Here is a 24,639-nt window from a genome sequence, read left to right as displayed (position 1 = left end):
TCGAGAACTGTGAGCGCCAGGGCGATTAGTGAAATGAAATTCAGAGATGGGGGGGGGGGGGCATTTCACACCTTGATTCTCAGAAGAATGTGTAATTACACAGCTGCAGTAGAACAGTGTCGATTTAGCAATTAATAAAAAAGAAGAGCTTTTAATGAACATGCTGACGACGAGCACAGCCTTCCAAGACAGATCTGTCGGTAAAAGTGGGAGGAGATGGAGACGGTGCTGGAGCTTCAACCGAAAAGAGAGCACGGACAGCGATGGAGATGCCTCAAGTCCTAAATTTAGGCGCAACATTTAGTTCTGTGGCACTCACAATTGGCATCCTGACGGTGACCGCTGAACTGGGCGGAAATGACAGTTTTATATGATTCATTGTTCCTACGCTGAATCAATAATGGAAGATGACAAAAGATTTGGCATCAGTCAAAACACTTTTTAAAAGTAACAAAGAAAAAGAGGACCGAGTAGGAGAAAGTAATTTTGGCTGCTAAAACAACCACCATGTGAAAGGAAACTCCAGCCAATACAACACTTAACGTGCTTCACTGATGACTGACAACGTGCACTGTTGAATTTAACAAGTTACTGCATGTAGCCAGCGCAAACTGCAAAGCTGACGTCCACAGTGAGGGTTAAGACTCTTCATGTGCATTGCCTCAGTCCACCCAGAGGCTACACTGGTCTTGCCTGGGGACGGAACCTGCATCTGACTGGTTTCGCCTGCAGGGCCACGTGTAGACTCTCACTTCAGCTACAGAATGTGGAGATAAGCACCATCACGAAAGACTATATCATTCCTCAATTATTAACCTTACTTGCTCTATACTGGAAAACACATCAATCTCTGTCTTTTGGTACGGGCCGAGCGCAGCTGCACACCTCGGCACACGTCTCTCCACCTCCCCAGTTCACACTGCACGACTGAAACTACCAGTTGGCAACTTTGCTGCAATCATGAAAAAAACCCAGATGGGCAGCATCCCTGTCCAACATGCAAACCGCTACACCACCGCCTCCCCAGTCGGCTTTTCTTGGTGTTTAATGGAAACAACAAACTCAAGTGTGTTCATTAATTTGTTGAGTTTCAAACTCGTCATGCAACAGAGACGATGCAAAAAATTACAAACAAATGACGCACATTAGTGCATCAAAAAGCCTTTGTGCCATGCAAGTGTCCACAATTCACTTCGTGGCGCGGTTAGATATAGCAGACGTGGAGTAGCACAACAGCAAAAAAGAGCCTTCAACAAGTGCACAAATTAACCCTCTGGGGTCGACGCCGACAACGGCTAAGACCAAGCTTTACTAAATTATAAATAACTTTTGAATGATATGAGATAGAAACTTACTTTTTTTTGCTGAAAGGTTAACTCCGTGGACTTTTGAGCCAGCCATCGGCCATCTTTGTACTCCCCATAGAAGCTGTGTGATGATGTGCGCAATGTGAGTGTCCAATCGGAATTGGTTCACTGTCACATGGTTTTCCAAAATCCAATCGTAGGGCAGATTTACCTAACGTGAAAAGTCAAAGATCGTTTTCAGGAGTGATGTGTTACTAGTTGGCCCGTTTGAATAGCCCCCTGGGTGCTCCAATCAGTACATACTCAGAGTGCCTTGCGCCATTACGCACAGCGATCAGTGAAAGCAGGAACAGACGGAGAGCCTCTGATGACAATCTCACGTGCTCAAACAAAGAGTGTGTAACTATCAGGATTGCTCCACTAGTTTGCATGTGAATGTTACTGGATAACGCTGTTGCTTTCTCTGTGTAAAGCACTGTTTACCATATCAATGGACAACAAAATAGCAGAGACCATATATTGTATATATTGTTCAAAATGTGCATTTGTATTTATTGTTTGAACCTTTTGTTGTATCAGATCTTTTAACACAAGACCTCAATTACCTTTATAAAGTGTCAAAAACAGTTGTTTATTATAGTTTGCTGTGTGTTTTGAATAAATGTGTGTGGAAAAATATTTTTCGCTTTTTTTTCCTTGCCTATTTTGATTGTAAACCTTTATTACACTTATAAACACAACAAAAACATATATATTCTGAAAGCAACACGTTGTCCTGAAAAAAGAGACATAAACTTGATTGTGGGATGCAGGGAGAGCTATTAACAGCAATAATAAAACAAACTGCCAGGCGATTGACCTGTCCAAAAAATGCCCTCGGACCCCAGAGGGTTAAGAACCAATTTTAAACACAGGTGCAGGGTGGCAGAAGCAGCTAATGCACTTCCTTCCCAAATGGAAGGCGCCATCTGTGCCCCTTATGTACTTGGATATAGAGATAAATCAGGAAGCCACACGACGTCATGACACTGGTTCACACGATTCATCGCACACAGGTGTGACTAAAATCATATCTCATTTATAAAAGGTAAGTGGAGCTGTTTACACCCCAACAAACTATGGGACTGCTGGTGCTGACGAACACCAACAAATATTATACACACCAGGAAAATTACAGTAGCATTCCACGACAGAATGAATGGAGTTCCGTACGCATACAATGACTCAGAGGCCTTATGTCCTGGATCGGTCTGACTGGATCTGAGGCCCTGACCCGATGATTATATCTCTCTATACTCAGGCTGCAACTTACAATTATATTCATAATCGGCTATTTTCTCGATTAATTGAATGGTCCATAAAATGTCAGAAAATTGTGAAAAATATGGAGCCTGAGATGATTTTTTTTTTTTTTTTTTTTATCACAACCCAGAGATATTTAGTTTATGTCTAGATAGGAATAACAGCCACTAAATAAACCAGAAATTCTTCCACATTTAAGGAGCTGAAATGATCAAATTTAGACATTGTACAAAAATGGCTCAAAATGATTAACAGATGATCAAAATAGTTGTCTGACAGTGTTCACATTAGAATGAAGAATTTATTTTTTTGGAGGGGGCCTGTGTTGAGACACAATTCTGCTGTTCTGACCTGAGTGTGAACATGTTAATTGTGGGTTTGGGGTCACATGCAGACAGAAAATGTCCGGATCTGAATCTGCGGTCTCGGATGTTAGAGGACGGACAGACTGATGAATTCTGTCACATATGCAGCAACCTCACAGGCCTTTATTTTGAAATACAGACTCTTATTGTGGAACTAGGGCATATACAGGCTTGCTGTTTTAAAAAATGAGTGATTTCTCGAAAAATATTGGTCCGATCACGTTGCTGATTTCAACCGATGCTCCGGATACACAAACACACAGAGGCCACTTCCCTTTTATTATAGGGACTGCTGGATCCTGATTTTTGCAGCAGAGCAGCAGAGTGACAACTGCAAACTAAATGTTTTCTTAATTATTCTGGCTCTCAGTGTAACTGCAAACTGATAGAGAATCATTCCTCGTCTTTGAGTCTCACACTGAAGGACACCAGATTACAGCATAAAAAATGAATGTGAAAACAATTTGAAAAAGTTAAACAGTTAAAGTGACCCTTAAAAAAAGAAAGTTTAGTTTTCTTCTTGTCTGGGTTTTTTTTTGGGTTTTTTTTGGTTTGTTTAAGATGAGCGGTGACGCACATATGGAGTCATGTTGGACAACTTGCCTCCTACGCACTGTGTATGTGAAGGAGGACAAAGTGCTTCCAGCTTGTCAGGTAGTGTGTAATCTGAGCCCAACCTGCACAGACACACCATGAGACCGGCTGCTTCCTCTGAGAACAGACTACACGCTGGCTCACCGTGCCAAATTCTCACAGTGATATTCCACAAAAGAGAGAGAGAGAGAAAAAAAAAATGAGTGGGTCAAGTTTCAACACACACTTCCAATCTTGTAAATGTAGACTTCTCTCTTTTCTTATTTTAAAACACATCAGATGTGGCTGAACTTTCAATGATTTGTAAAATCAAAACTTTAAGCGGATTAAAAATATCTACATTACATTTGTCGATGCTGAAGTCCTCTGAAAAGAGAAACAACTGAAAGTTAAGCAAATAAAAATAACCTCCTACAAAATGTTAAAGACCTATTACCCTACACACAAATTTGGGGAGCTAGGTGCAAAAGGACAGTATAACGCTTCTGGTTTTTAACATTGTCAAAAATTTGTGGACTTTGTCCCCTCGGCTCATTGCAGCCTAGTGCAGGATCGGCACAACTCGGCGCCCGATACTCACAGCGGGCTCAGAAAGTCACCGCGAGGCAGGTTTGTGATCAAAGCCACCTAAACTGAGACAAAGTCATGACAAAGGCCAGACATATATGCATGTATGCCGGTAACGTGTTTCTTAGTAACGCATTACTCTAATCTGACCACTTTTTGTAGGTAACGAGTAATTTAATGCGTTAATCTTTCCAAATCAGTAATCAGAATTCAGATTACTTACTTCTCCTGTCACTAGTGCGTTACTATTATTTTGCACTGTGGGTCGATAGCAGTATTAACTTGGTCCGTGGGCAGGGGGTCGGTGGTTCGACTGAACTGCCCACTTTAAGCGAACTGTGAGCTTTTCATCCGCGGTTTTCTGCAACAGCTACGACTTGTCCTCACCTCTTAAAGCGCGGTGACAACAGCACACCTGCACTGAGCTTTACAAAGACATTTTTATGCTTTTTTTTCTGCGAGCCGCTCCGTATCTGCTGCTAAAAACAGCTGATCCTCCGCGACGCGTCAACAACTACACTATTTTCTACTCAAATGCCATAAACTCTCTTTCTGAGGACCACATGATGTGAAAACAGCAATAAAACCTTCTTACTTGTAAAGCTGGTCCTGTTTTTCTGCATAAATAAATGTTATCCATTCTTTGTGCTCAACGCCAAAGCAGGGCTAATCCAGATGGAATGGGGTGTGGGCAAGGATGTGCCCCCCTCCCCCACAACACCCCTAGATTAAAAGGTCCAGTTTTGAAGCCTTTTTTTACTACACTACTACTACTACTTAAATAATAATAATTTCGACAAGTAAAATGTTTAGAGAGAATTTAAATATTAGAAAAATGGTAGAATGAATTTAATAGTTACATTTATAAACAATGGTAGGTTAGAAATTGCAAGTTTTACTGTACAGTGCTGTCAACAGTTAAATATGAGGTCAAGAAAGAGGTCTTTATTTTACTTTTTATAAAACAAATATTTATTTTCATTGAAGCCAAGAAAGGGTGACTATAAAGTGAGTTTTGGCAAAACAAGTATCATTGTCATGTTGAGGTGGCAGAGGGTTGTTGTCGGCCAGCTAGGGAAAGTAACTAGTAATCTAACTTAGTTACTTTTCCAATTGAGTAATCAGTAAAGTAACTAGTTACTTTTTCAAGGAGTAATCAGTAATTGGATTACTTTTCAAAGTAACTGTGGCAACACTGCATATATGCCCACACACGAAACCACAAGAGAAAAAAAAAAAAAAAGACTGAAAATACTGCAGTAGATATACCAGGCCTGGATGTGGCGCTGTAATGCTCCAACAAAAAAAAGATGACGACGACATGGAGCGTGTGCACAAAGTTTGATGCCAAACGCCACGCTAAAGCAAGAATAAAAGCTGAGAATGTTGTTGAGGGACGGGCGACAAAGTCGAAATTCTGCTTCAAGTCCCACTGAATTACAAGTCGACTAAACTAAAAAAACATGACCGTTTGCCGCTCGCTGTAGCAGAAGATTTTGCTGTCATAGCCCGAATAAGCTCAGCTGCTTCTGTAGCACAAACGCAAGTCTGCCGTCCTCCGTTGGCGTTACGTGACGTCTTACGGCTGGGGTTAGTTTACAGAGGTAGGGTGATGACATCATTGATTCACAAACATTGTGTATTGGTTGTACACACAGATAGGCAAAGGTAGTGTTTTGTGATTTATTTATTTATTTATTTAGTGAAAAGTGTTCAGGCTCTGAAAAAATGCTGGTTCCGTGTGGATGAAATGCAGATACAATACAAAATTATTCTAAATATTAAATGCACATTAATTGGACTAGAAATGCCACAACCGTGGGGCGCAACTCCCCCTACAACCCACACACACATACATACACAGGTAAAATATTGTGTTTTGCAGCGAGTGTGTTGCATATTAAAATATTAACACTCTAAATATGCTGCATGTAATATTGCCTGAAAAATGAATACAAGTATCAAAATGTTTCAAAAAGTTGAAAAATAAAAGCATTCTTAAAATCCTCAAGCTAACCCTGATCCAAAGCCAACCCTAACTGAATGGTTCCTCCCCGGCCCAGGCTCCACCCCTCTACCAAGTTTCATGAACATCAGCCCCGTAATTTTTACGTAATCCTGTCGAGAGACAGATAGGCTAATAAACAGAGCAAACTGGAAACAAACTCTGCAACTGTATGTCAGCATAAACACTGAAATTTGACCATTTGCATATGAATATGAGGAGGAATTTTCTCAATGTCAGCAACCGTAACTGTTTTCTGAACAGAACAGATGAAGGAAGCTGAACAATCAGTGAGACGCAGCTGAGATCACAGTGAACTAAACATCTAATGAAGGAGGTCTAACGAAAATTGCACGTGTTCCATAAGATTCCTAAAACCCAGGTTTTTGACTGCGCTGCAGTCAGGAGTGAGGCGAGCCTGTGGAAAAATGTGCCGTTAACGTGGGCGCTAAGTGGATTCTCTTGGCAGGGGAAGCCAGCTCATCCGGTCACATCTATTCAGTCCTCTCTGGCAGGACTGTCCTTGCCATGATCCGCCTCTTATTACGGGACGTCTGCTGAGTCAGCGTCGAGCAGCGGGCCCTAATTAACATGCTCCGTGAGAGCCAATCCAGACTCGACTGCTTTCTTATCATGCAGTCACATTTCACCTGCTGCAGCTTGTGGCGCGGCTCAGCCAGAACAGACACGGAGACGCGGACCGTTGTGCAGAGTGGACACGGCTGTGCCAAGACGAAGCAGCCCGGGGGGGGGGGCATTGGCAGAGGAGCACCTCTGCATGCGTTTGTGTGCCACCTCTTGAGCGGACGCCATCCATTGAGTCATCCAGCCACCCAATTAGCTCATCCATCCCCGATTCTCTGGCCTCTCGCATCCCCGCAAACCAGCCAGCCTGTGCACGGAGAGGGTGCACAGGCTGACTGGGAGGGTGGAAACAGCCAACCGATAAGACCCGGGCCTGTCACCAAGCCTAATCCCCAATCACTCACAGGACAAAGCCTCCTGTCCGCAGCGTACATCCCACACTGCAGCCACATTGAAGACATCAAACAGTAAACTTCCACCTGCCCACTGAGATACCAGATTTTAAACAGCGTGCTACTGTAGAGATAGACAGCCATGGCTGCAGCCAGTGCTGCTCACACCCTCATGGAGATGGAACATCAGCCTGCTATCACGCCACGACAGCGTGCACACACAGAGCTGCTGATTAATAGAAGGTCAGCCTGGCAGAATGATTAATGTTCTGGTGATTGTGACATCAGGGAGCAGGAGATTTATATCATTGTGGATATTGTACAAGGGACGGATCAGCAAGAGACACTCTATCCGAAGAGGTAACCAGTCTCGTCTTGACCTCCTACAAATACGACCTTGGATAAGTTTTATAATCAGGTTCAAACTTACAGCACAAAGATATGAGTTATGTTTACAGCTGTAGACGTGCAAATAGTTTGTGATTCTCCTCACTCAAACTTCTTTCAATCTGATCTGAACACTGCAGTTATCGCCTTTTTTTTTGAGGCATGCAATCAGAGATTATTGAGCATTAGTGGAGAAGGATACAGCCATTTGCCAAACTGCTTAAGTACACCATTTCGGATACAAATAAAACTGCTGTTTATGTTAGATGTGATAGTTTAAGAAAACTTCAGGGAGCGACACTGTATGTATGTATGTGTGTGTGTGTGTGTGTGTGTGTGTGTGTGTGTGTGTGTGTGTGTGTGTGTGTGTGTGTGGGAGTAGCCTGACTGATCTGTGGAATCTGTACTCAAGGCCTTGCAAAAGTATTCGGCTCCTTGGTATTTCACACGTCTTAATTTGTTTAAGCCATTTCAAATACAAAATGTAAATCAGGCTTCTCAATATAACAATCTACCTTAAACTCAAACTCAAAACAAATCTCTACAACTTGATATAAATTAATTAAAAATATAAAAGCCAAGATGATGGGTTTCATAAGAAGTGGAACACTTTGGTATAACACCTGTAAATAATCAGTTTTATTGCCAGTTTTCTTCAGACAAGTCAGGTGATGGACACATGAAAATTCAGTAAGGTATGTATTCTATAATACATTCCAATTTTAAGTTAGAACTCTACTAGTGTATAGTAAGGTATATCTAAATATCTAAAAAAAAAAAAAAAAAAAAAAAAAAGAGTAGAATAGAAGAGTAGAGTAGAGCCACTTAGGTGCTTGGTCTTGAGAACCAGGGATGGTAGGTTGAAAAGCTTTTTTATCCCATGGGAACTCTCCCTACTCAAGAAAATGGACATATCATAAGAAAATAGACATAATGTATATAAGTGATATTTACATAATAAGGGTAATAAACAAAATATACAAGAAATATAGTTACTACATAATATTATAGGAGTTAGCTTCTAAAACTTAAATATTATACATGAGAAGATTGTATTAAACGTATACCTAGTCTGTAGACTAGTATAAAATAAATTACAGCTAGTAGGCAAAGGTATAAATATGTTTATTTATTATAGAACACAGAAGCTATGGTGTAATATGTTTTAGGTATCTAGCTAAAGTTGAAACCTGCTAGCGTACTATAGGAAGACAAAATACATATTCTATATGCTATCTAATGGAAATGCCAAACTAGGTACTATATGTTGATACCTATTAAAGAACCCATAAACTGAAGAATCATTAAAAATCTACACGATGTAAAAAAAACGTAAATAACGAAAATAAGCTAACTATAGCTAGAAGACTACCATTAATTAGCCGTTAATAAGCCAACCGTACCTAGCTAGCCAACAAGATAATACACAGCCGTAACTATAAAGTATAATAGCGTAGTTTAACCCTACAATAACGATATTAACAAATGCATACAACAAATGGAAACAAAAGTGTGTATTAACGTTAGCTTCCAAACAGAAAAGAACCAACTATATTTTAGCTAAGATAAAGGGTGCTACAGCCGGCTAGATAAGCTTTCCAAGTCACTGAGATAGTCTTGAACAGTATTACCTCAATTATGAAGAAATACAGGCCTAGTAAAAAAAAAAATAAAAAAAATAAACTTTTCTAAAATTCAAGATTTTGAATTTTTTAGATTTAAACAGTCTTTGATTTAAAATCGACTTCTTTCATTTATTTCACTCTTCTAAATTAGACTGTACAAACAATATCATTAGTCATAATTTAGAGTGACATGTTAAAACAAAGATGAACATACAACATGCACTAGTACCATTAATTATGGGTACTGATTTCATAAAAAAAAAAAAAAATATTTTTTTTTTAAATAGCGATTTAAATCATACCAGCCCTGAGAAATTCAAACAGTATGGCACTCTATGGTAAATCTGTGTGGAGTAGACAGTTCTCAAAAACTGAGTGACTGCGCAAGAAGGAGAACAGAAAGCCAAAACACCCAGACAACCCAGAAGAAGCTTTTTGCATTTTGTATCCCCAGTTATACAGCTTCATGATCAAGTGGTATAGAGGAGGATTTTCTTAAAAGAAGACCTGAAAGTTCAGCTACAGTTTGCCAGAAGGTACATTTGAGATGCAAGCCTGGATTTGATGATTTGGTGAAAGAAAAACAATGTAGAGATTTGCTTTGCATGGCTGGTGGCCAAGTGGTTAGTGCGCTTGGTTTCAGTGTGGAAGGTTCCCAGTTCAAACTCCACCCCTGCCACATTACTCCATTTAATGTGGAGTTGCGTCAGGAAGGGCATCCAGCGTAAAAAAAAACATGCCAAATCAACATGCAGCTCCACCTTGGATCTGCAAAAACTTTGAGGCTTCATTTAACTGCAGTCACCTGTAGTATATATATATGCCAGGAATGTATGTGATGCTGTAATGCTCCCCCGAAAAATGGAGATGAAGACATGGAGCAAGTACATAACCGGTGTAAGGAGATAATAAGGTAACAGTAGAAGCTACAACTTTACGAAGCGGCACACTGAGTAAAATAAAGCCTTTAAAGATGAAGAGAGTCCATGCTGATCATCTGAAATAGACTGATTGTGTATTTAAAGCGATGTAGTGTGTGTTTAAAAAACACAGCATTGTGTTTTGGGCCATTGGCCGATCTCCACCTCGCAGATAAAACAAAAGGATGCACACTTTAAGTGAATCAAGTTGAACTATTCCAAAAAATGCCTTTTCGGATTTGATCAGAGTTTTTTGGTCAACAGGATGCACAGCAGATTTGTAAATGCAGCTTCTGTGGAAAAGCTGCACTCCACAGCCGTTTTTCCACAAGCTGTGTTCACGTGCAGGTGACTGAGGATTTCACTGACCACCTGCACTTACAGTCCGGAAAAGCTCCAAAACTCATAACGGCATAAAAAAAATAAATAATTACCCGGCAATACAGAGAGGGAACACCCTAAATTTGAAAATCTGCTTGATGCCACAGTGCTCTTGTACCTTGGCTTAGGGAGCACCCTCGATACTGTTTAAAAATGCAAAGGTACTTTTTGTCCGATTACTTGATAAAATAATCGATACAATACTCAATTCCAAAAATATTAGATAGCTGCAGCCCTAAACCTAACATCTAACCACAACTATAACCCCTAACACAGCCACAGGAATAGCCACAATTATGGCAACTTATACAAGCACACATTCTCATTGTAACACACTGAAATCACCATTGCAGTGTAAATTACATAAAATGTAGCCTAAAACTGAATGAGGTTTGTGCTGCTTGTGATATGCTGTTGTCTGATAGTTGTAGTGGTGAAACAGACTGAGACAAATTGTCCTGGCTCCATTCGCCCTATTGACATTTCAAATCCTGTAATCTCAGTAACAGTGAGAACTGCATTGAGACGCTCTGATCACGCTGCACTTTAACTGCTGCATACAGACAACACCATTAATATCACAACATAAAACTATTTTTATATTGTGCCTAAAACCTCTGATGATATATTCCTGGGTTTATAGACATTGTTATTGCGTTTGTTTTATGTAAACCATGCGAGAATCACAGGCTGTCTCTCTTCCTGATCATGTCGTTCTGGGGGAAAGTGAAGTTGCTCTTTAACGTCTTGATATTGTTCTTTACAACACTGTTTGTCCTCTTTGTTCCAGACTAATATATATAATATGTCTGAAATTTCAGTTTGCATTTGATTAAAATTCCACGCAGATTGAAGTAGCAGACACTGATTATTTGTTATAATTGTTTTAGCAACTCTTCAAGGTATCATGCAGGAGTCTCTTATTAATGTGACGAAAAGCATAAAAGATACATTTTTGTAATATAATATTCATTTACAATTGTCATCATGTGGATTCTCTATGTTTGACTACAGCGACACTCTGGCGTGCAAGGGATTATGGGATACGTCAATAGGGTGAATGAAAGAGCCACTCTGTCAACCAAAAGGGATACAGCTTCAAAAAAAAGTGAACTTGTCCTTTAATCGTTGGGCTTTGCGGGGCTGTGTACTCTGAGTGCTTTTCTAGGTTTCATTTTCATATATCAGATGTGTGTGTATGTCTTTTTAATTAATGTTGAAAACGTGTGGGGGGAAAAAATCTCTTGTCCAAAACCAAAAGGTTATCAATTTCCAACAATATTTAAAAGTAAATCAAGAAAATCTGACAGTTGAAAGGAGGGGGAATCCGATAATGTTTGGGATTTAATAAGTTTAACAACTACCATGAACTTTGTATTATTTTGTGTCTCGCAACCGGCGCAGTAAAGTGACCTTTGTAAGTGTGAGGAATGAGCGGAATGGAATGTGGCCGGAACCATACCTGCTCCAGAATTCGGCGGTATCTCCGTGTAGCCTGGGACACCAAGTCCCGGACGGTCCATCCAGCTTTACAGGGAACCACCACCACCGTGTCCCCGAACGTGACAGTGACTTTCATATCTGCTGTCAAAATAAATCCAAATCTTCTAAAAAAAATAATCCAAGTTTCCAGAGTCGCTCGAAGCGAAATTGGTCCGTGTTGTGGCCAGAAAGTGGCACCTGTCGAAACTGGTGCAACAGGTGACTCAAGTCACGAAGTCACTTCTCCTGACTTTATCGAGCTAAACGCGAGGAACACAGCATGTTGTCGCGTTGTATTTTAGGAAAGAAAGCAGTAATTGCGGCCGCACGGACTCACTTTGTATCATGTTGCGCTGACCGTCCTCGAGCAAAACAAACGAAGAGGAAAAAACCCGGAAGAATCACAGACACTCCAGGAAATCAAATTCCAGCCGCCAGTCAGTGCACGAGGAAAACACCCAAACACAGGGTCAGTCTGGAATTCTTACACCGTTTTAATACACCCTGTACTCATTCATTTTTTTTCTTTTCTAATTTAATTCAGGGACGTATGTAGTTTTTTTCCTGACTCGGGGGGTAGGGGTGTTTTCAAATCAGCCAGCTACAGTCATCCAAAATAATAACTGTTTCAGTAAACATATTTTTATGTTAAACAATATTACTTTTTAAAGGGCTCGTATTGTGGAAACATGTTTTATCTACCTGAAATAGTTAAATATGAAAAGGGATTCATGTTTTAACAAGTTCAAAGTTTCGCTGCATTGAAGCCAGTGGTAAATTCAAAAAGAAGTTCAAAAATCAGGAAGGCAAAGGCTAATCGCCCAACCGATGGGCAGATAAGTCATACATTGAACATTACACGCCCAGCCGTTGGGCAGATAAATATAATATCTTACCTTATTCGCCCATCCGTGATCGTGTATTTGACACGTTTTGTGCATCAAAGCTACGTTTTTACACCACTTTTTTAAGGCTCTATTGCGGCATGAAAAGTGGCGTATGTTTGACACATTTAACGGTACCATCTTTAATTACTGCGAAAAAAAAAAAACACCGCAATGGATGAAAGCAGACAAACTTCATAAGCATTTTGAACGGAAATGGTAAATGGACTGCATTTATATAGCGCTTTTCCATCTGCATCAGATGCTCAAAGCGCTTTACAATTATGCTCACATTCACCCCGATGTCTGGGTGCTGCCATACAAGGTGCTCACTACACACCAGGAGCAATAGGTGATTAAAGGCCTTGCCCAAGGGCCCTTAGTGATTTTCCAGTCAGGTGGTGATTTGAACCCATGATCTTCTGGACTCAAGCCCAGCACCTTAACCACTAGACCACGATGATGAAACTGTTTTTATGAACAAAATGCTACTTGTTGCCTGTAAGATAGAGTTAGTTTGACACAGTTCCCTGGTGTGATGAACCAAACAGAACCGCTTTAGATCACAGCCCCTCTGAGGCTGCGAACCCTCCCACAGCCAGTGAGAAAATATCCACCCTTTTTCCCCCGCGTTGAAACCGGAAGTGAACTTACAAGCGCACTCATTGGTCGGTTGTGGTTGGGCGTATATGCTCGTGTATTTACTTTATTGAACCATGGGTTGGGCATATAGCCACTCCGAATCAGAAAATCGTGTGCTCATGATCAACTTGTAAGACAAAATTTATGAATCATGTATTTGGGGAATAACTCCCAAATCTGACAGCTGTTTCTGTAAGGGTGCAGTGAATGAACTCTCACCTTACAGTCACATTAGCTATATATGACGGGGTCAAACACTTAGCTTTGTCACTTGATGGGTGTTCCCGGGGTACACACACTAACATCTCTGTAAGATGTCTTGTACATCACTTCAGGGGGTGTTATCTGATTACAAAAACAGAATTTTTAGATTTCAACTGTTTATTTCTCACTAACCTTACAAAATATGTGAGAAACAGATTTATACAGAAACAGCTGTTTTAATGTGTTTCTGCCATCCCTTACCAAAAAAGAGTACTGATAAGTATATAAAAAGTAAACTGGAAGTATACTTGAAACATACTTGCGTGTACTACTTTTTGATAAGGGATCTTGGATTATTTTGTTTGAGCGAACAACCAGTTGACGTCACACTGTCTGTTCACTTGGATTGGCAGTCACCGTGTTGTGTCGCTCAGCATTTGCATAATATAGACTTCTGGCCTATTTTGGCTTTGCCTACCTGGCGGCAGAGTGACCATTGTCTCTTGCTGCTGCAAAACGCCGACTCTGAATGAAAATGAACGGCAAGTCGTTGGTTTTCCTTTGTTGCTTGCTGTTGCTTGTAGCTAATGTGACCGTAGGGTCAGAATGAGGCTCCAAATCTGTCTCGGCTGCTGAGCAACTTTCCAAATCATATGAAATTGTTTATGGTAAGATTAAAGAGTACATTAGGATTTGAGTTAGGATTTATTTTTAACATTCATAACATTTAACTTCTGCTTTTGGACCACTGTTTGCACACTTCCAAGGATCTTGCCTAGTAGTACGATTCTCATATGGTCTAGGTCCAGTTTGGGAATAGTTTAGATTTGGAACAGTCATGTTGGAAAATGCCATGATTGTACAACCCCAATTCCAGTGAAGTTGGGATGTTGCGCAAAATGTAAATAAAAACATAATACAATGATTTGCAAATCCTCTTCAGCTTATATTCAATTGAATACACCACAAAGACAAGATATTTAATGTACAAACTGATAAACATTATTGTTTTTGAGCAAATATTTGCTCATTTGGAAATGGATGCCTGCAACACATTTCAAAAAAGCTGGGACAGTGGTATGGGAAAATTGATGAATGCTCACAGAACTGTTTGGAACATTCCACAGTTTGAACAGGTTAATTGGAAACAGGTGAGTGTCATGATTGGGTATAAACGGAGCATCCCCAAAAGGCTCAGCTGTTCGCAAGCAATGATGAGGTGAGGATCACCACTTTGTGAACAGCTGCATGAAAAAAATAGTCCAACAGTTTAAGAACAATGTTTCTCAACATTCAGTTGCAAGGAATTTAGGGATTCCATCATCTACAGTCCATAATATAATCAGAAGATTCAGAGAATCTGGATAACTTTCTATTCGTAAGCGGCAAGGCCAAAAACCAACATTGAATGCCTGTGACCTTCGACCCCTCAGGCGGCACTGCATTTAAAACTGACATCATTGTGTAAAGGATCTTACCGCGTGGGCTCAGGAACACTTCAGAAAAACCATTGTCAGTTAACACAGTTCGCCGCTACATCTACAAGTGCAAGTTAAAACTCTACCATGCAAAGTGAAAGCCATACATCAACAACATCCAGAAACGCCACTGCCTTCTCTGGACCCGAGCTCATTTGAAATGAACAGACACAAAGTGGAAAAGTGTGCTGTGGTCTGATGAGTCCACATTTCAAATTGTTTTTGGAAATGATGGACATCGTGTCCTCCGGACAAAAGAGGAAAAGACCATCCAGATTGTTACGAGTACAAAGTTCAAAAGCCAGCATCTGTGATGGTATGAGGGTGTGTTAGTGCCCATGGCATGGGCAACTTACACATCTGTGATGGCACCATCAATGCTGAAAGGTACATCCAGGTTTTGGAGCAACACATGCTGCCATCCAAGCAACGTCTTTTTCAGGGACGTCCCTGCTTATTTCATCAAGACAATGCCAAGCCACATTCTGCATGTGTTACAACAGCATGGCTTCATAGAAAAAGAGTGCAGGTATTAGACTGGCCTGCCTGCAGTTCAGAGCTGTCACCCATTGAAAATATGTGGCACGTTATGAAGCACAAAATATGACAACGGAGACCCCGGACTGTTGAACAACTGAAGTCATGCCTCAAGCAAGAATGGGAAAGAATTCCACATACAAAGCTTCAACAGTTAGTGTCCTCAGTTTCCAGATGCTTATTGAATGTTGTTAGAAGGAAAGGTGATGTAACACAGTGGTAAACATACCACTGTCCCAGCTTTTTTGAAACGTGTTGCAGGCATCCATTTCAAAATGAGCAAATATTTGCACAAAAACAATAAAGTTTATCAGTTTGAACATTAAATATCTTGTCTTTGTGGTGTATTCAATTGAATATAGGTTGAAGAGGATTTGCAAATCATTGTATTCTGTTTTTATTTACATTTTGCACAACGTCCCAACTTCATTGGAATTGGGGTTGTAACTACTATGACGTCAGTAAGAGTTTCTGACCAAAAAAAAAAAAAGAAAATCCAACCCGGCTTGGCTTGAAAATCATTTTGTCAAGTTGGAATTTGTAAGTTCCCACTTCATGACATGTATAGAATACAGCATTTGTGTTATTTAAAATTTGCAAAGGTGAACACTCTAGCTTCAATTGTCCAGTCCCTCTTTCCTAACTGCTGTCTCAAAGAGGGTCTGGATCCACTTGCCTTAATCAATTGTGAAGCATGACGGAGCCATTGAGTGCAGAATCTGAACATCACTGACAAGGCAGTGATTGAGCTCCTATGTCATTGTCTTGACTGAGCTGTCAAACAAGCAGGGACCTTAGTTGGAGATCACCTTCATCCATTTTCAAGCAAAAATAAGTAGAATGCTTGCAGCCTTTGATGAAGTTTTAGTTTTACAGCTGCGTCACCGTTTCCACAGTGCCCTCTGATGGAAGGAGATCTCATAGACTGGGGAAGAGTTGAGACACTAAGACTATATCGAAAGTTGGATACTGCACAAGACTTCCAGAAGTGCAAAAAGCCACTGCATGAATCTGGAAGAATTGGATCAATATCAAGACTTTATATACATTTCAGAGAAGCTGTATCCAAGCTGTTCTGAGTACACCTGATCGTCAGATCTCAGAAGTGAAGCAGAGTAGGCCCTGATTAGTAGTAGTCCCTCTTGGGAGCACCAGGGACTATGAGCGTGTTTCTCCAAGGAGGACTAGCGTTGCATCAAAAAGTCCTGGTGCTTCCTGTCTTACTGTATGGTTGTGAAACTTGAACGCTAACCAGTAGCCTAAGGCAACAACTGGATGTCTTTGGTACTAGGTGACTTCAGAGGATCATTTGGTACCAGTGGAATGACTGTGTCCTTAGAAAGCATCAGATAAGTAGTGTCACTTGCATTGTGGGGGATTGGCCATGTGATGCATTTCTCTTAGCATGATGCAGCACGCAGGTGCCTCAATGTTGATGACCCCAGTGATTGGAGAAGGACAAGGGGATGCTCACGTTTCTCCAGGCTGCAACCAATAGATGGTTTCCTTTGGATCGATTATGTGCCTGGGTGGTTGCCATGCAGGATACAAAGCGGTTATGTAGTGTGATGGATGTGGCCACACACAGCACTGGTGTATGCTTCCAGAACTGACCTGACCAACACATTCTCATCTCATCATATTTTGATGTTCAGTCAGTGCCTCTAGTTTAGGTTGCCCATGTTTATCACTGTGTCACAGCAGCATCATTTCTCTCTGATAGTAGACAGAACTTCAGTTGTGGCCGAACGTTTAACTCTCATCATGGGAATGGATGTCATGGTAATTTTGGGATGTTAATGATGTCCTTGAACTGTTCTTTTGCCCAGATGGAAAGATTGGACAGCATACATCATTAATGACTTTCAAAAACAAGAACTGGTTGCACAAGTCTTAATTTATTTTGGATCTTCTCTCATCCACATAGGGTCAAAATTATACATACATTCACTTTAAATCTTTCAATAAGTGGTGTTGAAGGTTCTACAGTGTCTTTTAACATGACAAGTTCAAGGAATTCCTTGTTAGTGATCATGATTGACTACAACTGGTGTTTCTCTTTTCCAGCATAAAAACAATGTGTTTGACAACACTGACTAATGCTCAGAACAATGGGAAGAAGATCTAACTCAGTGAAGATCTAATAAGAAGAACTGTAGATTTAAGCAAGTTAGGAAGGTCTCTTGGAGCCATTTCTAAACTGCTGCAGATTCAAAGATCATTAGTTCAAACAATTGTACTTAAGTGCAAGTTAGTCAGATGTGTCACCACTTTGCCAAGGTCTGGAAGAAGACCCAAAGTGTCATCCTGATGAGAGGAAATTGGTTTGGATGTTCTGGAACAACCCAGGAACCACCAAAGCTCAGGCCTCCCATAAACTGGAAACTGCTGGAACACTTGCACCACTATCCACAGGGAAGCAAGTTTTACATTGCCATGGAAAGCGTGCTGATCAAGAAAGAAGCCCCTGGTCCAAAATCAACACTTTCAAGTTAGACTGAAATTTGCAGCTACCCACATGGACAAGATGGAGCTATTTGGCCACAATCACAAGAGGTATGCTTGGAAGAGTCAAGGTGAGGCTTTCACACCTTAGAGCACTGTCCCAACTGTCAAGCATGGTGATGGTACCATTATGCTCTGGGGCTGTTCTTCTGCCAGTGGTACAGGTACATCACAAAGTGGAATAATGAAAAAGGAGGACTACCTCCAAGTTCTTCAATGTTATCTCACATCAACAGCAAGATTGTTGAAACATGGCCACAATTGATCCCAAAACACACATCAAAACTGGTTCTGGGGTGCCTCATGGAAATCAGCAGGAATTTGGAATGGTTTTGCCAAGCCCCGACCACCACCCTATTGAAAATGTGTGGGTTCCGATGAAAAGCTGAAGAAACCAACCACTTTAAATTAACTCTACCAATTCTGCCAAGACAAGTGGTCAAATATCCAGTCAGAATTATGCCAGAAGCTTGTTGATGGCTACCAAAAGTGTCTGGTTAAGGTACAGCTTGCTGAGGGACATTTAACTAAGTAATAATGGGGTGTGCAGCAGGTTAGGGTGGTAAAAGCTGTATATGGTAATGTGCTGACAAGTGAGTAGTGTGCGTTGAGAAGGTGGAGGGAATATTTGGAGGAGCTGATGAATGAAGAAAATGAGAGAGAGAAAAGGCTGGATGATGTGGTGAAAGTAAATCAGGAAGTACAAATGATTAGTAAGGAAGAAGTGAGGGCAGCTGTGAAGAGGATGAAGAGTGGAAAGGCAGTTGGTCCAGATGACATTCCAGTAGAGGCATGGAAATGTCTAGGAGAGATGGCAGTGGAGTTTCTAACCAGATTGTTTAATAAAATCTTGGAGAGTGAGAGGATACCTGAGGAGTGGAGACAAAGTGTGCTGGTTCCTATTTTTAAGAGCAAGGCTGATGTGCAGAGCTGCAATAACTACAGAGGCATAAATTTGATCAGCCACAGCATGAAGTTATGGAAAAGAGTAGTGCTAGACTTAGAAAACAGGTGAAGATCTGTGAGCAGCAATATGGTTTCATGCAGCGAAAGAGCACTACAGATGCAATGTTTGCTCTGAGAATACTGTTGGAGAAGTATAGAGAAGGCCAGAAAGACTTGCATTTGTGTGTTTGTGGACATAGAAAAAGCTTATGACAGGGTACCATGAGAAGAGTTGTGGTATTGTATGAGGAAGTCTGGAGTTGCAGAGAAGCATGTTAGGGTAGTGCAGGACATGTACAAGAATTGTGTAACAGTGGTGAGATGCACAGTAGGAATGGCAGACTCATTTAAGGTGGAGGTGGGATTACTCCAAGAATCAACTCCTAGAGTCCTTTCTTGTTCGCAGTGGTGATCGACAGGTTGACTGATGAGATCAGACAGGAGTCTGTATGGACTATAATGTTTGCAGATGACATCGTGATCTGTAGTGAGAGTCGAGAGCAAGTTGAGTCTAGCCTGGAGAGGTGGAGATATGCTCTCAAGAGCAGGGGAATGAAAGTCAGTAGGAGCAATGGGGTCAGCTGGGAGGGTGAGGGGAGGTGATGGTCTAGTGCAGGGGTGGCCAGGTTCGGTCCTCGAGAGCCACATTCCTGACACTCTTAGTTGTCTCCCTGCTCCAACACACCTGAATCCAATGAAAGGCTCATCAAAATCCTGCTAACGAGTCTTTCATTGGATTCAGGTGTGTTGGAGCAGGGAGACAACTAAGAGTGTCAGTCTTGACAGTGGTGCAGAACAACGTGACAGCTCAATAACACAAGGTGTGAGGGACACCAAATCCACTGTCATTACTTCATAAAAGTCACCAAAACCAAATTACCTCAGGAAGTGTGCTGAAGAGCGTGAGACCTCACCCAGTCCTCCTTCACAGACTGTGGCGTCAAACCTGGAGCGGTCTCTGCGTCCGTGATGGTGAGATTGTTCTCCTGACGTCGATCTCACACGTCTGCTCACAAGGTCGAGTCTCTGGCAATCACACACTGTGCATTCAAGGTTTAAATGCAGCAATCTCTGATCAAGACAAAATACACCACAGCTGTGAGTCCTGATGACCTGCACGTGAAAACAAGCCTCAGGTGTTCAGGGTGAGGTCCTAATGCTCAGCCACTCAGTCCTGAATGCATACCACCTGGTGGGAGAAACAGAAAACAAAAACCAAGCCAGCCAAACACCCCAGCCCACAACAAAAACCTCAATACTTTTGCAGAATCTGGTGTTGCCTTTATTCCCATGCACCTTTTCCTGTGTCTCCATACGTATGGGTATATTCAGTAAAACACACAAAAAATAAACTACTATGTACTCCATCTACATTCATCTGCAGATAAATAACTCCCTTTATCACACACATACATTTCACCCCTCACGCACCCCTCAAACATACAAATTACCTAACACTCATTGTGTCTCATTTTGTGTCATGAGGTGTGTTGTAAAATGCTTTTATGGATATTAATTGCCGCGGATATGCTCTAGCACCTTATTCCCCAGCATTTTTTGGTTTTATTCTCAGGAATTTCCTCGCCATCACATCAGAAAGCCACGGCAGATGGATTCATAATTGGGACAAGTAGCTCTTTCCGCTGCCTCTGTAATTCACTTGAAATTGTACAGAATGGGAACAATGAAGGCCTGACAGCCTTTTTACCTCTTTTTCATCTCAGTCCTATCATCTGCAGTAAACAAAGTGAGGGTTAGATGGGAGTTAGAGAGCAACGGCGATGGAGATGATTTATAATTAGCAGTAAATCCAGTAACTGTATAATCCCTGAACTCTGATTTTATGGCAGAAGATAATTTCACACCTGGTTTTGTGTTTAAGTATGTACCATGCTGGTTATGTCCCAATGCTGCTGACTCGCCTATCACTGCAACTTTGTTGTTGCCATCATTCAGCTGCAGTCATTCCCACTCATAGAAAGTATGTGTTTCCGTACAACATTATGAAAACAGCACATTGAGAAAATGAGAGATGAAGATGCACATCCTGTTTAGTCTTTTTCTGACTTTGGATAAAACTGTCCTATTCTTTAAGCGTTTAATTATCCAAATGTGTTTCATTGTTTTCGGCTGACACAGTGATTTCTAAACATTCAAACTGTTGATTCTACAGTTGGTTAATGAAAGACCCTGTTAGATTAGCCTGCTGTTAACTTAAAAGGTATCTGTTGTTAACTTTGCCCTCTTACTTTTGTCCAACTGTCAGGCTGATCAGTTAGGGAAATACTGCAGCACCAACTTCTTAGATGGACCATTTAAGAAATTGGTGCTGCAGTATAATTAACTGCACAGCAAACCATATTATCGCAGCTATTTCTCAAACACTGCCAGACAAACACTGTCAAATCCACAGCAGCTACAGGTCACCTGCTAGCCTAGCAGAAGCTGCCTTTAACAGTGGGCCTCTGCACCCTCCACAGACATACACGAGGTTCCTGGTTTGATTTATCATACATGGCAAAAGGAGAGCATCATTGTAAAACAGAATGTGGTAAAACAATCATTTTATCTCCATTATGTTATTTTTGTAATTGTTTGAAGACAGTTTACCCCCACTCAAGAACAGCCAGAGCCAGAAGGTGAGACTCTCAATTTACCAGTCGATTTATGATTCTATTTTCACCTATGGTCGTGAACTTTGGGTAACGACAGAAAGAATAAGGTTGTGGATGCAAGGGGCTGAAATGAAATGCCTCCATCAGGTATCTGGACTTACACTCCAGAACAGGATGAGAAGCTTGACTGTCTGGAAGGAACTCGGAGTAGAGCTGCTGATTCTTCATTACAAAAGGAGCCTGCTGAGATGGTTCGGGCAATTGGTGAGGATGCCCCCTGGATGTCTCCCTAGGGAGATCTTCCTGTCACATCCAACTGGGAGGAGGCCCAGAGGAAGACCCAGGACACGTTGGAGAGATCATATTTCCCAGCTGTCATGAGAATGCCTTGGGATCCTCTGGGAAGAGTAACAGGATTTGGCCAAATATAGGGAGGTATGGGATGAGCTGCTTGGTCTACTGTCAACGCGACCAGAACCCGGATAAGCGACAGAAAATGAATGAATGAATTGGAAGACAAAATCATAACTAAATTAAAATTTCCATTAATCACCCAGTCAACTGATTCCAAAGGTTTCAAACATGAAGCTCTCAAAGCTGTATAGTCATCACTCACTCATCTTCGGGTCATAGGGGGATCTCCAGCAGGAGACCCCAAACTTCCCTTTCCCCAGCCACATTAACCACCTCTGACTGGAGGATGCCGAGGCATTTCCAGGCCAGTGTGGAAATATAATCTCTCCACTTAGTCTTGGGTCTTTCCCGGGGTCTCCTCCCAGATGGAGGTGACTGGAACACCTCTCTAGGAAGACACCCAGGGGGCATCCTTACCAGATGCCTAAACCACCTCAGCTGGCTCCTTTCAATGCAAAGTAGCAACTGCTCTACTCTGAGCTCCTCATGGATGACCAAGCTTCTCACATTATCTCTAAGGGGGACAGCTGCCCTCCTGAAAAAAAAAACACATTTCAGCCATTACCACAAAGCTGTATATGGCAACTTTAAATGTTTTAAATCGTAAGCCACAGTGATATTAAAAGTGCCCTGATTAAACTGTGACATACTGTGCACAATCAGTTTTTGACAATCATTTATAGCTATATATAGTTTGGGTTTCATGTTAAACTTACTCAAAGTCCCTCAGTTCCATGACTTTGTAGGAAGTCGCCTACTCTAAGCAAAATTTAACTGTAAAATGTTTCATTTTAGACTCAGTCGTTTGCAAGAAACATGGAAATGGAGTTTAACACACATCACCCCAGTGTCTGGGGGGTATTTTATGACAACAATTTTTAACAAGGTACAATTAGAGAGTGCAACACCAGTGCCTTACATGCTTGACACAGATATGGACAAATGAGTTATTTGTAACTCAGGGATACCAAAGTATATGCTTCTGTGTGGCCTTGACATTTGATTAGTTCTGTCCAAAACTGAACCAGTTTTTCTTTGACTAACACACAACCCCTCCACTGTGTTAAATCAGTGTTGTCCCCGAACTGAGTTTTACTTTTCAAGGTCAAAATTCATGTGGTCAATCAATAGGTGATAAAATAGGTGAATGGGCCAGTATTTAATCAATTCTTCAAAATAGCGATTCTATTTTTTTATTTATTTATTTATTTATTTATTGCCTTTCATGTTCACTCAAGTTCGAATGCCATGTGGCCAAAAAAGGTGATATATTACTTCATATTAGTTTTTAATAGTAACCACAGTATAACTTTACCCAGTTACTTGAAATAGGTGTTCTAAATATTCCCTACACACCGTATATAAGTATTGGGTCCAAACGTTGACCTTGTCCTGTCACCGTGGCTTAAAGTCCTTGGATCTGACCCCGTTATTTCACTGTGTTTGGTCCAAATTGGATGAAAACACTTTGAGTTAGTTTGTTCACACAGATAAACACAAAAGGCCGAACATAATAATCCAGCATGCACACGGGTGTAAAAAACTGTTTTTAAGATGCCTGGTAACCTTGACTTTCTTCCTAAAAAGCACATAATATAACCAACCTCTTTAAACAATAAGACATCACCATATGCAACATTTTGAACACACTGTGTCAGTTTGGTTAAATTCAATTACATAATTCCTATGTAGGTCAGATAAATTCAATTCAATCTATTTATATAACGCCAAATAACAACAAACAGTTGCCCCAAGGCGCTTCATATTGTAAGGCAAGGCCATACAATAATTACGTAAAAACCCCAACGGTCAAAACGACCCCCTGTGAGCAAGCACTTGGCGACAGTGGGAAGGAAAAACTCCCTTTTAACAGGAAGAAACCTCCAGCCGAACCAGGCCCAGGGAGGGGCAGTCCTCTGCTGGGACTGGTTGGGGCTGAGGGAGAGAACCAGGAAAAAGACATGCTGTGGAGGGGAGCAGAGATCAATCACTAATGATTAAATGCAGAGTGGTGCATACAGAGCAAAAAGAGAAAGAAACACTCAGTGCATCATGGGAACCCCCCAGCAGTCTAAGTCTATAGCAGCATAACTAAGGGATGGTTCAGGGTCACCTGATCCAGCCCTAACTATAAGCTTTAGCAAAAAGGAAAGTTTTAAGCCTAATCATAAAAGTAGAGAGGGTGTCTGTCTCCCTGATCTGAATTGGGAGCTGGTTCCACAGGAGAGGAGCCTGAAAGCTGAAGGCTCTGCCTCCCATTCTACTCTTACAAACCCTAGGAACTACAAGTAAGCCTGCAATCTGAGAGCTAAGCGCTCTATTGGGGTGATATGGTACTATGAGGTCCCTAAGATAAGATGGGACCTGATTATTCAAAACCTTATAAGTAAGAAGAAGAATTTTAAATTCTATTCTAGAATTAACAGGAAGCCAATGAAGAGAGGCCAATATGGGTGAGATATGCTCTGTCCTTCTAGTCCCCGTTAGTACTCTAGCTGCAGCA

At 41.2% G+C, this 24,639-nt stretch overlaps 1 long non-coding RNA gene across 1 annotated transcript; it reads right to left on the bottom strand.

The window, feature by feature from the left end:
• Nucleotides 1-10,575: 10,575 nt before the first annotated feature.
• On the bottom strand, nt 10,576-23,657 carry LOC117516471. The gene is made up of 3 exons (XR_004562422.1): nt 23,647-23,657; nt 12,146-12,152; nt 10,576-10,678 (listed from the first exon to the last, which is right to left on the bottom strand). It is a non-coding gene; the product is annotated as an uncharacterized LOC117516471 (long non-coding RNA).
• Between the last annotated feature and the right edge of the window lie 982 nt (nt 23,658-24,639).

The sequence above is a fragment of the Thalassophryne amazonica genome, chromosome 1 (assembly GCF_902500255.1).
Source record: "Thalassophryne amazonica chromosome 1, fThaAma1.1, whole genome shotgun sequence".
Classification (NCBI taxonomy): domain Eukaryota; kingdom Metazoa; phylum Chordata; class Actinopteri; order Batrachoidiformes; family Batrachoididae; genus Thalassophryne; species Thalassophryne amazonica.
Note: the sequence above shows the minus strand (reverse complement) of the source record. Positions and strands in the feature narration are given on the sequence as shown.